The sequence below is a fragment of the Aotus nancymaae genome, unplaced genomic scaffold (assembly GCF_030222135.1).
Source record: "Aotus nancymaae isolate 86718 unplaced genomic scaffold, 86718_ANA_hifiasm-v0.15.2.pri h1tg000076l, whole genome shotgun sequence".
NCBI lineage: Eukaryota > Metazoa > Chordata > Mammalia > Primates > Aotidae > Aotus > Aotus nancymaae.
The window spans coordinates 12,093,638-12,109,052 of NW_026988491.1; the positions used below are offsets into that span (position 1 = coordinate 12,093,638).

The 15,415-nt window shown below is 48.4% G+C and overlaps 1 protein-coding gene across 1 annotated transcript in view; it reads right to left on the minus strand.

Annotated features, from left to right (window-relative positions):
- Positions 1-15,415, minus strand: part of LGALS2 (galectin 2) — a 31,952-nt gene that overhangs the window by 14,756 nt on the left and 1,781 nt on the right. The window lies entirely within an intron of this gene.

The following is a 15,415-nucleotide window of genomic DNA, read 5'->3' on the forward strand; positions in this document are numbered from 1 at the left end:
AATCAGAAGACACCCAGCTGATTGGCGGCCAACACAGAATCAACTCCTTGCTTGTTGCTGGAGAATACCGAAACCCCCTCCCGCACCACCATTTGGTCAGAGAAGTCTTTTGTATCGATTATTGTACTATAAGAGCAGAGGAAAGAAATGCAGTTTGACCTTAACACATCAGTTTTAACTCAAAGGTGAGTGGGTTGATGGATGAACAGATAGATGAATGGATAGATGAATGGATACATGAGCAGATGAAAAGGTGAATGGTGTCTGGCACAGTGGCTCACGCCTGTAAATCCCAGCATTTTGGGAGGCCAAGGCGGATGGATCACCTGAGGTCAGGAGTTCAAGACCAGCCTGGCCAACATGGTGAAATCCCATCTCTACTAAAAATACAAAAATTAGCTGAGCGTGGTGGTAGGTGCCTGTAATCCCACTAACTAGGGAGGCTGAGGAAGGAGAATCACTTGAACCCAGAAGGCTGCAGCAAGCTGAAATTGCACCATTGTACTCCAGCCTAGATGACAGAGTGAAACTCTAACTAAAAAAAAAAAAAGAAAAAAGGTACATGACTAATTGGGTGGATGGGTGAGGAGGTGGAGGGAGGGTTGGAGGGGTGGATGGGTGGATGGTGGATGGACAGCTGGAAGTACTCATCATAGAGCCCCAAAGGGGCTCCAATCCAGTGAGGGACAGCCCCTCCCTCCATCCCTCTTGACCCCTCCCTGGTGTATTATCTCAGCCTTTTGAACCAGGAAGGCTCCTTCTCAGGGCCACACCAACATACGCACACGCGGTGCTGGGTGGATTTATAGAAAAGATCATCATGTTCTGTGTCCACTTTCTTGTAAGTGACAAGAAGATTTTTCATCTCTGTGTCTTTAGAAATTGAAGAGGTAAACCAAGCTGCTCCTGTGACTTGGGTGGTCCTTCAGTGCTCTTCCTCAGAGAGGGAGACCTGAGTCCTGAGCGCACTGAGTACAATTCCTTCTCCCCGGCCCAGGCCACACCGTCTTTCCATGAACAGTAGAGCCTCTTTTTTTTTTTTTTAGATGGAGTTTCACTCTGTTGCCCAGGCTGGGGTGCAGTGCAGTGATGCGATCTTGGCTCACGGCAACCTCTGCCTCCCAGGTTCAAGTGATTCTCCTGCCTGAGCCTCTCAAGTAGCTGGGATTACAGGCACCTGCCATCACACCGGGCTAATTTTTGTATTTGTAGTAGAGATAGGGTTTCACCATGTTGGCCAGGCTGGTCTTGAACACCTGAGCTCAGGCAATCCACCTGCCTCAGCCTCCCAAAATGCTGGGATTACAGGCATGAGCCACCATGCCCGGCCTGAGCCTTCTACAACTTAATCACCCAGTCCCGGCTGTCCACGCGGGCAGATACCTGGGGATGGTGAGGAGAGAGTAAAACAGCAGAAGCAATGAAGCAGCACTGCTCACCCCAGCATTCCCACCCCACCCCCAGCTTCTGGCAGGATTCTATCTGCCAAGGGCAGGACTACATCCGCCTCCATCTTTGTGTCTGCCAAGCTGGGAGAGGAGCATTTATCTGTCACTACTGTGGTAAACAACCAGAGGAGGTCCTCTGCCAAATGCGGCGCTAGTCTCAGGAGCACACTCACTCCCGGGGCTTCTGGTCCACCCTGAGCACCCAAGGCCACTGGAAACCCCCCTCTTCTTGAGGACTGTCCCTGGGGACAATCCCGTCCCTCTCACAGTTGGCCCTGGCTCTGCCCTGGACCACGCAGCACCTGCTGCATCACTGCTCTCCGGATGGCTGCAGTCTCAGGACCATCTGGGCTCCCACCACCCCAGCAGTACCCCCTACCTACAGAAGCCTCTGTCCTCCAGGAGAAGCAGCCACAAGACCCCAGGGCCTCACCTCCCAGAATCGGAATCAGAAGGATTCCAGGGGCCCCTAAAATCAACAGGTACAGGCCTTCAGGGAAAGGTCCATTTCAGAAGCCGACCCTTTCTTTTTAGGATGGGAGCAGGACCTGGGCCCCATCATACCCTTGCAGGGCAAGTTCAAAACCCTAGAGACCCACCAAACAGACCAGTCATGAATCCTCACCTAATTCTCAGAGCCCCTGGCGAGACCACGGGCCACAGGAGAGCAGATGAGACTGTGGCTGGGTGTCCAGAGCTGCCGCCAGCTCAGGCACCTTCATGGAACGACACTGGCCTCAAGTCCTCGCTGCCTCTTACTGGCTGTGTGACCTTGGGCAGGCCAGGTAGCCTCAGTTTCCTAGCGAATGTATGTAATGGGCTTGGCATACAGAATATGGCACATAGTAGGTACTCAACTATTAATATTCTGCGTTTAATAGCTAGTTGTCTGGCATTTACTGAGCATTCCACACACACTGGGCCATTTCGAGGCCTCTCGCCTGCATCGTGAGTTTACTAATGAGGTGCTCACCTGGGACTTGCCCGGAGCCAGCATTCTCTCCTCTGCACACGTGACAGTGACAGCCCCAACCCTCGTTTCCCAGCTGTAGCAAAAGAGGTTGGGCATGATGACCTCGAGCTAATGTCTAAGGATCTCTGGGTCTCAGTTTCCCCCTCGGCCACCTCCTCCTGCTCCTACCACCCACCTCCCAAGCTGAGGGTTTCACTGGCCTACCTTTGTCCCCGGCAGAATTCCAGAGTCCTCCAGGCCTTCCCTCTCCAGCCTTCACTCTGCACATCCTCAGCCCAGCACAGGAGTCAATTTTGCCAAGAGGTAAAGAGATCTTAGCACTGGTTCTCCATTTCCTAGCAAGCAACTGACACCTATTTGGTTTTATAAATTAAGGTTTCAATTCTTGGCCAGGTGCAGTGACCCACACCTGTAACCCAGTACTTTGGAAGGCCGAGGCAGGCAGATCACCTGAGGTCAGGAGTTTGTGACCAGCCTGGCCAAACATGGTGAAACCCCGTGTCTACTAAAAATACAAAAATTAGTGGGGCATGGTGGCTCCTGCCTGTAATCCCAGCTACTCAGGAGGCTGAGGCACAAGAATCATTTGAACCTGGGAGGAGGAGGTTGCAGTGAGCCAAGACTGAGCCACTGCACTCCAGCCTGGGAGACAGAGCAAGACTCCATCTCAAAAAAAAAAAAAAAGTTTCAATTCTTGTATAGTATGTTGCTAGTGGGAATATAAAATGTTGCAGCTGCTATGATAAATAGCTTGGCAGTTCCTCAAAAAACTAAACATAGAATTACCATATGATCTAGCAACTCTACTCCCAATTATGTACATACCCAAAGGAATTGAAAGCAGGAACTCAGACTAATATTTGTAAACCGATGTTCATAGCAACACTATTTACCAGACCAAAGGTGGAAAAACCCCAGCATCTACCAACAGATGAAAGAAGCTGGGCATGGTGGCTCACACCTGTAATCCCAACACGATGGGAGGGCGAGGCAGGAGGACTGATTGAATCCAGAAGTTCGAGACCAGCCTAAACAACATTGTGAGACCCTATCTCTACAAAAAAAAAAAATTAGGCCAGGTGCGGTGGCTCATGCCTGTAATCCCAGCACTTTAGGAGGCCGAGGCGGGTGGATCACGAGGTCAAGAGATCAAGATCATCCTGGTCAACATGGTGAAACCCCATCTCTACTAAAAATACAAAAAAATTAGCTGGACATGGTGGTGCGCGCTGTAGTCCCAGCTACTCAGGAGGCTGAGGCAGGAGAATTGCTTGAACCCAGGAGGCGGAGGTTGCGGTGAGCCGAGATCGCACCATTGCACTCCAGCCTGGGTAACAAGAGTGAAACTCCATCTCAAAAAAAAAAAAAAATTAATTAGCCAGGTGTGGTAGCACACACCTGTAGTTCCAGCTACTTGGGAAGCTGAGGTGGGAGAATCATTTAAGCCTAAGAGGCTGAGGCTGCAGTGAGCGGTGATTGATTATACTACTGTTCCCCAGCCTGGGCAACAGAGCAAGACCTTGTCTCAAAAAAAGACTAGCTGGGCACAGTGGCTCACGCCTGTAATCCCAGCACTTTGGAAGGCCAAGGCGGGCAGATCATGAGGTCAGGAGTTCAAGACCAGCTTGGCCAATATAGTGAAACCTTGTCTCTACTAAAAATACAAAAATTAGCCAGGCATGGTTGTATGTGCCTGTAATCCCAACTACTCAAGAGGCTGAAGCAGAAGAATCGCTTGAACCTGAGAGGCAGAGGTTGCAATGAGCCAAGATTGCGCCACCGCACTCCAGCCCAAGTGACAGAGTAAGACTCCATCTCAAAAAATAAAAAAGATGAATGGATAAACAAAATATGGGGTATACCAACAATGGAATATTATTCAGTCATGAAAAGGGGTGAGGTGCTGATACATGCTATATGCTACAGCATAGATGAAACTTGAAAACATTTTGCTCAATGAAAGAAGCCAAATGCAAAAGGACAAATATTATATGATTCTACTTATATGAAATATTTACAATAGACAATTTATAGGGACAGAAAGTAGATTAGAAGTTACCAGGGGCTGAGGGGATGGGAGAAGCATGGAGTTATTGTTTAATGGGTATACAGCTTCTGTTTGGGGTGATGAAAAAGTTTTAGGAATAGATGGTGGTGATGGTTTCACAACATTATAAATGTAATTAATGCCACCAAATCATATATTTAAAGATGGTTAAAATTGGCCAGGCGTGGTGATTCATGCCTGTAATCCCAGCACTTTGAGAGGCTAAAGCAGGTAGATCACTTGAGATCAGGAGTTCGAGACCAGCCTGGTCAACATGGTGAAACTCCATCTCTGCTAAAAATTCAAAAATCAGCCTAGTGTGGTGGCACATGCCTATAGTCCCAGCTAACTAAGGAGGCTGAGGCACGAGAATGGCTTGAACCTAGGAGGTGGAGGATGCAGTCAGCTGAGGTCGTGCCACTGCACTCCAGCCTGGAGACAGAGTGAGACTCCATCTCAAAAACAAAACAAAAAAAAGATGGTTAAAATGGAGGCAGGCATGATGGTGTGAGTCTGTAGTTCCAGCTACTCGGGAAGCTGAGGTGTGAGGACTACATGAGTCTGGAGTTTGAGGCTGCAATGAGTTTTGATTATGCTACTGCATTCTAGCCTGAGTGACAGGGCGAGACCCCAGCTCAAAAAAATTGGTTAAGATTGAATAGTTATATATATTTTGCCACAATTTTTTAAATTAATAGCTGCTTTTTTGTTTTTTTTTTAACAGGGTCTCACTTTGTCACCCAGGCTGGAGTGCAGTGGCATGACCACAGCTCACTGCAGCTTCACCCTCTGGGGCTCAAGCCATCCGCCCACCTCAGCCCCCCAAGTAGCTGGGACCACAGGCGCATACCACCACAATTTTTATATTTTTGATAGAGCCTGGCTTTTGCCAGGTTGCCAAGACTGGTCTCAAACTCCTGAGCTCAAGTGATCCACTTGCCTCGGCCTCACAAAGTTCTGGGATTACAGGCAAGAGCCACATTGCCCAACCTTTATAATGTAATATACCAACAATTTTTCACACTTTAAGTGGGCGAATTGTATGGTGTGTGAATTATATTTCAATAAAGCTATTTTTTTAAATCATGGTTTCCCTGGAGTTCATAATAGCAACTTATTTTCACTGCCTTTCAAGGCCTCAACTTTTTTTTTTTTTTTTTTTTTTGAGATGGAGTCTCGCTCTGTCGCCCAGGCTGGAGTGCAATGGTGCGATCTCCGCTCACTGCAACCTCCGCCTCCCAGGTTCAAGCAATTCTCCTGCCTCACCCTCCCAAGTAGCTGGAACTACAGGCACCTGCCACTATGCCCAGCTGATTTTTGTATTTTTAGTAGAGATGGGGTTTCATCATGCTGGCCAGGCTAATCCCGAAATCCTGACCTCATGATCTGCCTGCCTCAGACTCCCAAAGTGCTAGGATTACAGGTATGAGCCACTGCACCCAGCCTAAAGCCCCAACTTAAGGTGAGTTCCACACCCCTGCCACAAAGTACAGCCATCACTTTTTTTTTTTTTCTTTTTTTTGAGACAGAGTCCTGCTTTGTCACCCAGGCTGGAGTGCAGTGGTGCAATCTCAGCTCACTGCAACCTCCGCCTCCTGGTTCAGGCGATTCTTCTGCCTCTGGAGGAGTGATTACAGCCACCACTTTTTTTCTCTCTCTCTAGTAATGGCTATAAACAATTTTTTTTTTTACAGCCACCACTTTTTTAGGTGGTTGTCAAGATTTAGATGTTTGAAGAGAGAAAGCATTTGCCTCCCCCTGCTGGCCACTAAAAGAATAATCTAAACTGGGAAGAAAAACAGCTTGTCAATTGCTGAACCTCTCTACCTTAAAAAAAATGACAAATTAAGACAAGCATGTGATCAAAACACTTCACACAGCTCAAAAGGGTTTTACAGGGAAAAGCAAGTCTCCTTTTTTTCTTAATCCCCCACAGCCAATATCTTTCTCATGCTTCTTTCCAGGGATACTCTGAGTGCCATGCAGGTGAAAACATGCCAGACACACTGCCTTTTTTTTTTTTTCCCAGACAGGGTCTCACTCTGTCACCCAGGCTGGAGAGCAGGGACTCGAACATGGCTCCCTGCAGCCTCAACCACCTAGGCTCAAGTGATTCTCCTGCCTCAACCACCCCCCTACCCCAAGTAGCTGGGACTACAGGTACCTGCCAACACATCTGGCTAATTTTTATACTTTTTGTAGAGACAGGATCTCGCCATGTTGCCCAGGCTGGTCTTTAACTCCTGGGCTTAAGCAATCCTCCTGCCTTGGCCTCCCAAACTGCTAGGATTATAGGCATGAGCCACCATGCTAACAACATATCTTGGAAATTGTTCCATATCAGTGAACCACTTTTCTCATTGTTTTTTTTTTGGTTTTTGTTTTTGTTTTTAATTTTTTTGAGACAGAGTTTCACTCTGTTGCCCAGGCTGGAGTGCAGTGGTGAGATCTTGGCTCACTGCAACCTTCACCTCCCAGGTTCAAGCAATTCTCCTGCCTCAGCCTCGTGAATAGCTAGGATTACAGGTGTAAACCACCACATCCAGCTAAGTTTTTATATTTTTAGTAAAGACGGGGATCCCACCAGGTTGGCCAGCCTGGTCTTGAACTCCTGACTTAGGTGATCCTCCTGCCTCAGCCACCTAAAGTGCTGGGATTACAGGCGTGAGCTACCGTTCCCAGCACACTTTTCTCTTTCTAAAGGCTGGGACGTATTTCACCTTAGACATTTTCATCCAGTCGCCTACTGGTGGACATTTAGGTGTTTCTAATCTTTGACTTTTGCGAGCAAAGCTGCATGATCATCTGTGAACGTGGCCCTTTGTGCAAGTGTGTCATGATTTCCAGGGGCTAACTGAGCACTGACTTTGTGCTTGAATCTGGGAGGCGGAGGTTGCAGTGAGCTAAGATCGCGCCATTGCACTTCATCCTGGGCAAAGAGTGAGACTCCGTCTCAAAAAAAGAAGAGATACACAACACAGGACTACTGGGAATTCCCAGGATGAGACACTTCCCCTGGTGATGGGCATACTGAGGAGGCCATAGCATTTTGAGACCCCACTAATGGCAGGTTGAGTTGAACATATACTTAATTTGAAATTGGCCAGGCATGGTGACTCATGACTATAATCCCAGCACTTTGGGAGGCTGAGGTGGGTGGGTCACTTGAGGTCAGGAGTTTGACACCAGCCTGGCCAACATATAGTAAAACCCCATCTCTACTAAAAACATATTTTTAAAAAAATGAGCCAGGCGTGGTGGTGTGCACCTGTAATCGCAGCTACTCAAGAGGCTGAGGCAGAAGAATCACTGGAGTCCAGCAGGTGGAGGTTGCAGTGAACCGAGATCACACCACTGCACTCCAGCCTAGGCAATAGAATGAGACTCCTCCTCAAAAAAAAAAAAAAAAAGGCCGGGCACGGTGGCTCAAGCCTGTAATCCCAGCACTTTGGGAGGTCGAGGCGGGTGGATCACGAGGTCAAGAGATTGAGACCATCCTGGTCAACACGGTGAAACCCCGTCTCTACTAAAAATACAAAAATTAGCTGGGCACGGTGGCGCGTGCCTGTAATCCCAGCTACTCAGGAGGCTGAGGCAGGAGAATTGCCTGAACCCAGGAGGCGGAGGTTGCGGTGAGCCGAGATCGCGCCATTGCACTCCAGCCTGGGTAACAAGAGCAAAACTCCGACTCAAAAAAAAAAAAAAAAAAAAAATTGAAATCAGTGGGTTATAGTTTTAAGGTTCACAGTCACCTCTATGATAGTTACCTGATTGCTAGTGGCCCTAGTGTAGGAATGGCTTCCAGAAACACTCCTACCCCCTGCCCTCCACCAACACACCTGGTATCCTGACCTAAACGTGCAGGGAGAGGGATCACTCTGTGACCACAGTTTATATCCTAGATGCCCGACATGTAAAGAATGTGGTCCAGGGAGGAAAAACAAGATCTGCATTGTAGGGAAGCAGAAGCTAGTCTATAGAAAATTCTTCCAATTGGCCAAGCACGGGCTAATGCCTGTAGTCCCAGCACTTTGGGAGGCTGAGGCAGCCGGATCACGAGATCAAGAGATCGGGACCATCCTGGCCAACATGGTGAAACCCTATCTCTACTAAAAATACAAAAATTAGCCGGGCATGGTGGTATGCACCTGTAGTCCCAGCCACTTGGGAGGCTGAAGCAGGAGAATCGCTTGAACCTGGGAGGCAGAAGTTGCAGTGAGGCGAGATTGCGCCACTGCACTTCAGCCTGGTGACAGAGCGAGACTCCATTCCGTCTCAAAAAAAAAATTCTTCTAATGATCAGATGCATTAAATTATAAATGGACGATTGAGTTCCCATTGATAGTTGGTTAGAACAGAATTCCCGCCTATTGGGAATATAGTTAATAACGTTGCATATGTAATTACAAGTGTACCACAAAAGATTTGGTTTTTTGTTAGCAATCACAGGCTGTCAAATTAATCAGAATGCCTTTTTTGTAGAGCACAAACCTGAAGCAGTGCTACAAACAGCAAATGTTCTACACCTCATGATTTGCACAGCACACACGACATGACACATCGGGCTGTATTACATGACACACCGGGCTGTATTACTGTGTTACATGTCTCAGCATGTAACACATTACCAACAACACAAAATGACACTGAGAAAAACTTCCCCAAAATAAAAAAGTAAAAAACATTTTTCGATCAACCATGCCAGAAAGCTGACTTTTCTTTCCCTTTATAGAAAAGACAAGCTAGAGTCTGGGCGCGGTGGCTCACGCCTGGAATCCCAGCACTTTCGGAGCCTGAGGCGGGTGGATCACCTGAGCCTGGCCAGTGGTGAAACCCCGTCTCTACTAAAAATACAAAAGTGGCCGGGCGCAGTGGCTCACGCCTATAATCCCAGCACTTTGGGAGGCCGAGGCGGGTGGATCACGAGGTCAAGAGATCGAGACCATCCTGGTCAACATGGTGAAACCCCATCTCTACTAAAAATACAAAAATTAGCTGGGCATGGTGGCGCGCGCCTGTAGTCCCAGCTACTCGGGAGGCTGAGGCAGGAGAATTGCTTGAACCCAGGAGGCGGAGGTTGCGGTGAGCCGAGATCGCGCCATTGCACTCCAGCCTGGGGAACAAGAGCGAAACTCTGTCTAAAAAAAAAAAAATACAAAAGTTAGCCAGGCATGGTGGTGCATGCCTGTAATCCCAGCTACTCTGGAGGCTGAGGCAGAATCACTTGAACCCAGGAGGTGGAGGTTATAGAGAGCAGAGGTCAAACCAATGCACTCCAGCCTGGGCTACAGAGACTCTATCTCAAAAAAAAAGAAAATATATACCCAGGCGTGGTGGCACACACCTGTAGTACAAGCTACTCAGGAGTCTGAGGCAGGAGAATCGCTTGAACCTGCGAGATGGAGGTTGCAGTGAGCCTACATTGTGCCACTGCACTCCAGCCTCGGCAATGGAGCCAGACTCCCTCTCAAAAAAAAAAAAAAAAGAAAGAAAAAGAAAATATAAACTGGGCATGGTGGTGCATGTCTGCAGTCCCAGCTACTGGGGAGGCTGAGGCAGGAGGATTCCTTGTGCCCAGGAGTTCAAGGCTGTAGTGAACTATAATCATGACACTGCACTCCAGCCTGGATGACAAAGTAAGACCCCATCTCTAAAAAAATAAAAATAGAGGCCAGGCATGGTGGGTCATCTTGTAATCCCAGCACTTTGGGAGGCCAAAGCGGGCAGATAACTTGAGGCCAGGAGTTCGAGACCAGCCTGGCCAACATGGTGAAACCTGGTCTTTCCTAAAAAGACAAAAAAACAGGGCTGGGTGTGGTGACTCATGCCTTAAATCCCAGCACTTTGGAAAGCTGAGGTGGGTGGAACACCTGAGGCCAGGAGTTCGAGACCAGCTTGGCCAACATGGTGAAACCCCCACCTCTACCAAAAATACAAAAATTAGCCAGGCGTGGTGGCACATGCCTATAGTTCCAGCTACTTGGGTGGCTGAGGCAGGAGAATCACTTGAACCCAGGAACCAGAGGTTGCAGTGAGCTGAGGTCAATGCCACTGCACTCCAGCCTGGGTGACACAGTGAGACTCTATCTCAAAAAATTAAAAATAGAAATAGAATGTAAAATAAAATCATTGCTACATAACAAGCATGTAGCCCAAGATTGTAGAGAAAAATCTATTACAGAGGCATGTCAGATGCTTAAGTAAAAATATCTTATTGTTCTGATTTAATGATTATGGTATTTGCCACCACTTTAAAGTCTGTAATTTATTTCTCACTCTAAATAAATACATAATTTTGCATTAGTCATTTAATATCCTTTTTTTCTTAGAAGTTCCACAATATTTTACAAGTTTCAGTCTCCACAAAACCTGAATTCCCCCCATCCTGATGTAAATGTATTTCTTAAATTGGCTATCTACCACAAAAGATGAAAACACTGTGGACTAGATAGATGATCTCCAAGATTTCTTCCCACTCCAGAATTCTCTCTGTGAGCACTGCATTCTGATCCCCTCCCCCCAGCAGCTGCAACTCTGAAAGACAAGGAAGTCCTTCCTTGGAGCTGATCCAAGCCTTTCCTGCTGTCCTTGAAGTCCTTGTCCTGCAGGGAGGCAGGGAGGCAAAGTGCCAGCGTGCAGGGCCGTAGGGAGGACGAGGCGGGGAGAGGTGAAGACAGGTGCTTTGAAGGTATATGCTTTGGGGGAAGGGAAGCAAAAGGGTAAGACCAAAGCCCTAAACCGGGAGAATGAACCTGAGGGCCTCTCCCAATATACCAATAGCAGTCCATTTGCAGTCTTTTTTTTTTTTCTTTTTGAGACAGCGCCTATATCTGTCGCCCAGGCTGGAGTGCAGCAGCGCAATCACAGCTCACTGTAGCCTCAACCTGCTGGGTCCAGCCATCCTCCCACCTCAGCCTCTCAAGTTTCGGGGATCACCATGCTGAACTAATTTTTAAATTTTTTTATGGAGACAGGGTCTCACCATATTGCCCAGACTAGTGGAGACTTCTTTATTTAGAATTTATAGAGTGCCTACCATGTGCTAGGTAACGTACACGTTCTTTTTCTTTCTTTTTTTTTTTCTTTTTTTTGAGATGGAGTGTCCTTTGTCTCCCAGGCTGCGGTGCAGTGGCTTGATCTCAGTTCAACCTCTGCCTCCCTGGTTCAAGCGATTCTCCCACCTCAGCCTCCCGAGTAGCTGGGATTGCAGGCACCTGCTGAAACACCAGGCTAATTTTTGCAGAGACAGGGTTTCACCATATTGGCCAGGCTGGTCTTGAACTCCTGACCTCATGTGATCCCCCCGCCTCAGCTTCCCAAAGTGCTGCGATTACAGGCCTGAGCCACTGCACCCAGCCATGTACATGTTATTTCTAACCCTCCAGCAACTGAGGCTGGGGAGGTGAAGTGACTCACCCAAAGTCACACAGCTCTGCACTATCCTGCCCTGCACTTCCTTCCCTCCAGCCTTGCCATCCTCCCCTGTTCTAAAAAGACTTTATTTAGCAGCGCCACTATGGTGGCTCACGACTGTAATCCCAGCCCTTTGGGAGGCCCAGGTGGGTGCATCACCAGAGGTCAGGAGTTTGAGACCAGCCTGGGCAACATGGTGAAACCTTGTCTCTACTAAAAATACAAAAGTTAGCTGGGCATGGTGGTGCATGCTTGTAGTCCCAGCTACTCAAGAGGCTGAGGCAGGAGAATCGCTGGAACCCAGCAGGTGGAGGTTGCAGTGAGCCAAGATTGTGCCACTGCACTCCAGCCTGGGTGACAGAGAGAGACTGCATCTCAAAAATAAATAAACAAACAAACAAGCAAAATTAGCTGGGCATGATGGCGTGTGCCTGTAGTTCCAGCTACTTGGGAGGCTGAGGCAGGAGAACTGCTTGAAGCTGGGAGGCAGAGGTTGCAGTGAGCCAAGATTACATCACTGCTCTCCAGCCTGGGACAGAATGAGACTCCATCTCAACAATAAATAAAAAGATTTTATTTAGCAAACACCATCTCCCCCCAGCCACCTTTGGGGAGGAAATTCCTCCTCATTTTCCATTCACTGCCCCTTCTAGTCTTAACCTGATTCAGCCACCTGTAGGGTAATTGGTCTCTCACCCTCCTCTGCAGCACTTTGAATAAACCCACACAGGACTTATGCCAGCCCTGCCAGCCTACAGCTTGTCGGCTGATTGTCTCTGTGGCACCATCCAATCTGAGAATATATTGTTCATTTATGGGCTGAGTAGTTTACTTGAATGTAAATTCTACCAGGGCAGGGCCTTGCTTCTCTTATTCTCCACAACGTCCTCTCCTCTCCTGCCACAGGACTCGGCACAAGGTGGGCACTGAATCATTAATTGCTTTCTTATGTAACCTCGACCTCAAAGTCATGCTGTAAACTCCAAGTGCTAGAGCACAAGAATGAAAAGCAGCAACTGGCCACCAGCCAACTAACACACGGCAGTATTTGCATATTGCCTTCCCATTGGTGAAATCCAGGGTGTCTATTTTCCTTCTGGCCAGTGGGGTAAGGGCATAGCATCGGCCTCAGTGTCCACACCCCTGTAATTTACATTTTCCTACCCAATGAAAAGGCATTGGGGGTGGGGAAAAGGGAGTTGCTCAGACTCATCATTCTCCAGCCCCATCTGGCCCCCAACTGGGTTGACACACAATTCAGTCACTGGCAAACATGACCCCGCCTGGTATACTTGAACACCTAGAGGAGGGAGAGGCTGATATTATGAAGAGCTGGGGCAGAGGAACCTGGGGACCAGAGTCCCACTCTGCAGCAGAGATGGTCCATACCATGTAGTTAGACCTTGAAGTGAGTTTACATAAGCTCATCTCAGATCTAAGGTCCTTGGGGAGCCAGAGCAGGCAGGAACTGTTGGCTTGGGGAACATGGGGTGGACTCAGCAGAGGTTAAGTTTCTCTAACTTTGGTCAGACATTCCTGGGCCAGCTAACTGCAGCCTTGATCTCCTGGGCTCAAGTGATCCTCCTACCATATGGAGTAGCTGGGACTATAGGTGCGTACCAGCAGGCTCAGCGCTATTTTTTTTTTTTTTTTCTGGTTGTCCAGGCTGGTCTCAAACTCCTGGGTTCAAGTGATCCTCCTGACTCAGCCTCCCAAAGTGTTGGGATTACAGCTGTGAGCCCCCCGTGCCCAGCCTAAGGGACTTTGACATATGTGGTCACCCAGAGAAAACCAGCACGGCAGAGTCTGCAGCACCTTGGAAATAAAGCAGAACTTGACCCCAGCTCCCCACTTACGGCTTCAGGCCTGAGAGACTTGAGGAACCCCTGAGAAGGGCAGGTAAAGCTCAGCTACAATCAACTGAGCCATGCTGACCTCTAAGGATTCAACACCTCAGCTCTTTCCTAGGAAACCCCTCCAACACTGGAAACGTTGGTGAAGGAGGGCTGGGGTCGGGGAAGAGGAGCTGGGAGGTAGGCATACTTGCAAACTTGGAGGAGAGATACGGGGGAGAACACGCAATCCTTTCTTGGAGGGGGATTGTAGAAGGTTCAGGAAACATTTCAGTAATAAAAGACACAAAAAGCTATAAGTATACACTGTGTTGCAGCAGGAATGCAATAAACGTGCATATCACTTTCCTGTATAATCTCAATGGCCTGTGGGAGAGAATTTAGAAAAGCATCCCAGTCGCTGAATGGTTGAGTTTAGGGGAAAAACTGACCCAGCACATCCTCCTCATCTCCCAGATGAGATTACTGCGGTTCTGCAAGGTGAGTCGAGGTCACTCGTCAAGTAAGAACCGGATTCGCCAGATTCCCTAGTCTCAGTCGAGCTTTAACCCTCCCAAACACAGGACCACTGGAGCTCGCCACGGGCCGGTTTCGCAGCCGGCCGCGAGGGGGCGACGGAGGGAGCGCGATGGACCCAGGTGAGTCGGGGACCCGGCGTCGCCAGGTCGTGACGTCACAAGGTGAGGGACGTCTTTGATGGAGGAAGATACAGGAGAAAAGGCGCCGAGCTTAGGAAGTCTGGTCGTACTGTCCTCCCCGATTCTAGTCTGGCGCTTACCGGTATCTTCTTCCCACTGCTGCCTGGACCTTTCTACAACAAAAGCCTGCCTTTGCTACCATCCGTTAAACTGTAATGACACCTCCAACGCAGCTTACAGGAAAAAAGAAAATAAACATTGACCTGGTGATCTTGCCCCAGCCTAATTCCAAGGCATCTCCTGCAAATACCCTCTGGGAGCCTCACTGAAATACTTCAAATTCCCTGGACTCATCCTTCTTTTGCTCCCTGAATATCTTTTCGCACAAGCTCTACGTGGAGAAATCCGACTGTCTTTCAGCCAAATACAGTATCACTTTCTGTGAAACCTCCCGTGACACGACTCCTCCCCTGACAACACTCCCACCCACCCCACCCCAGTTTGGAGGAGGAAGCCTCTCCTGTGTTCCCACTACCCCATGGGCTTCCCCTATCACACTGTAATAAATATCTGGTCTTGTCTTTCTCTTCCTGTGCCCATTACAGAGCAAAGCAAATGCAAAGAGTTCATTAATGAATGGAGGAGACAGTACAGGGTTCAGGATATGCCACCTGGGCGGCCTCAGGCCGACTAATTATCTGGTGGGTTTGTTGCAAGGAGACAGGAGTAAATGGATTAATTGCCAACAGTGCTTAAGACAACGCACAGAATACTGTAAGCACTCAAGAAACCGACTTAGAAGGGAGTGGTGGTTGGCGTCTGTAATCCCAACTACTCAGGAGGTTCAAGCAGGAGAATCGCTTGAACCCGGGAGGCAGAGGTTGCAGTGAGCCCAGATAGCGCCATTTTACTACAGCCTGGGTGACAGAGCAAGACTCCATCTCAAAAAAAAAAAAAAAAAAAAAAAAAAAAAAAAAAGGGAAAGAAACTGACATTTCCGTCATTTTCACAGCGGCCAATACACCTTATCGCCCTTTTAAGTG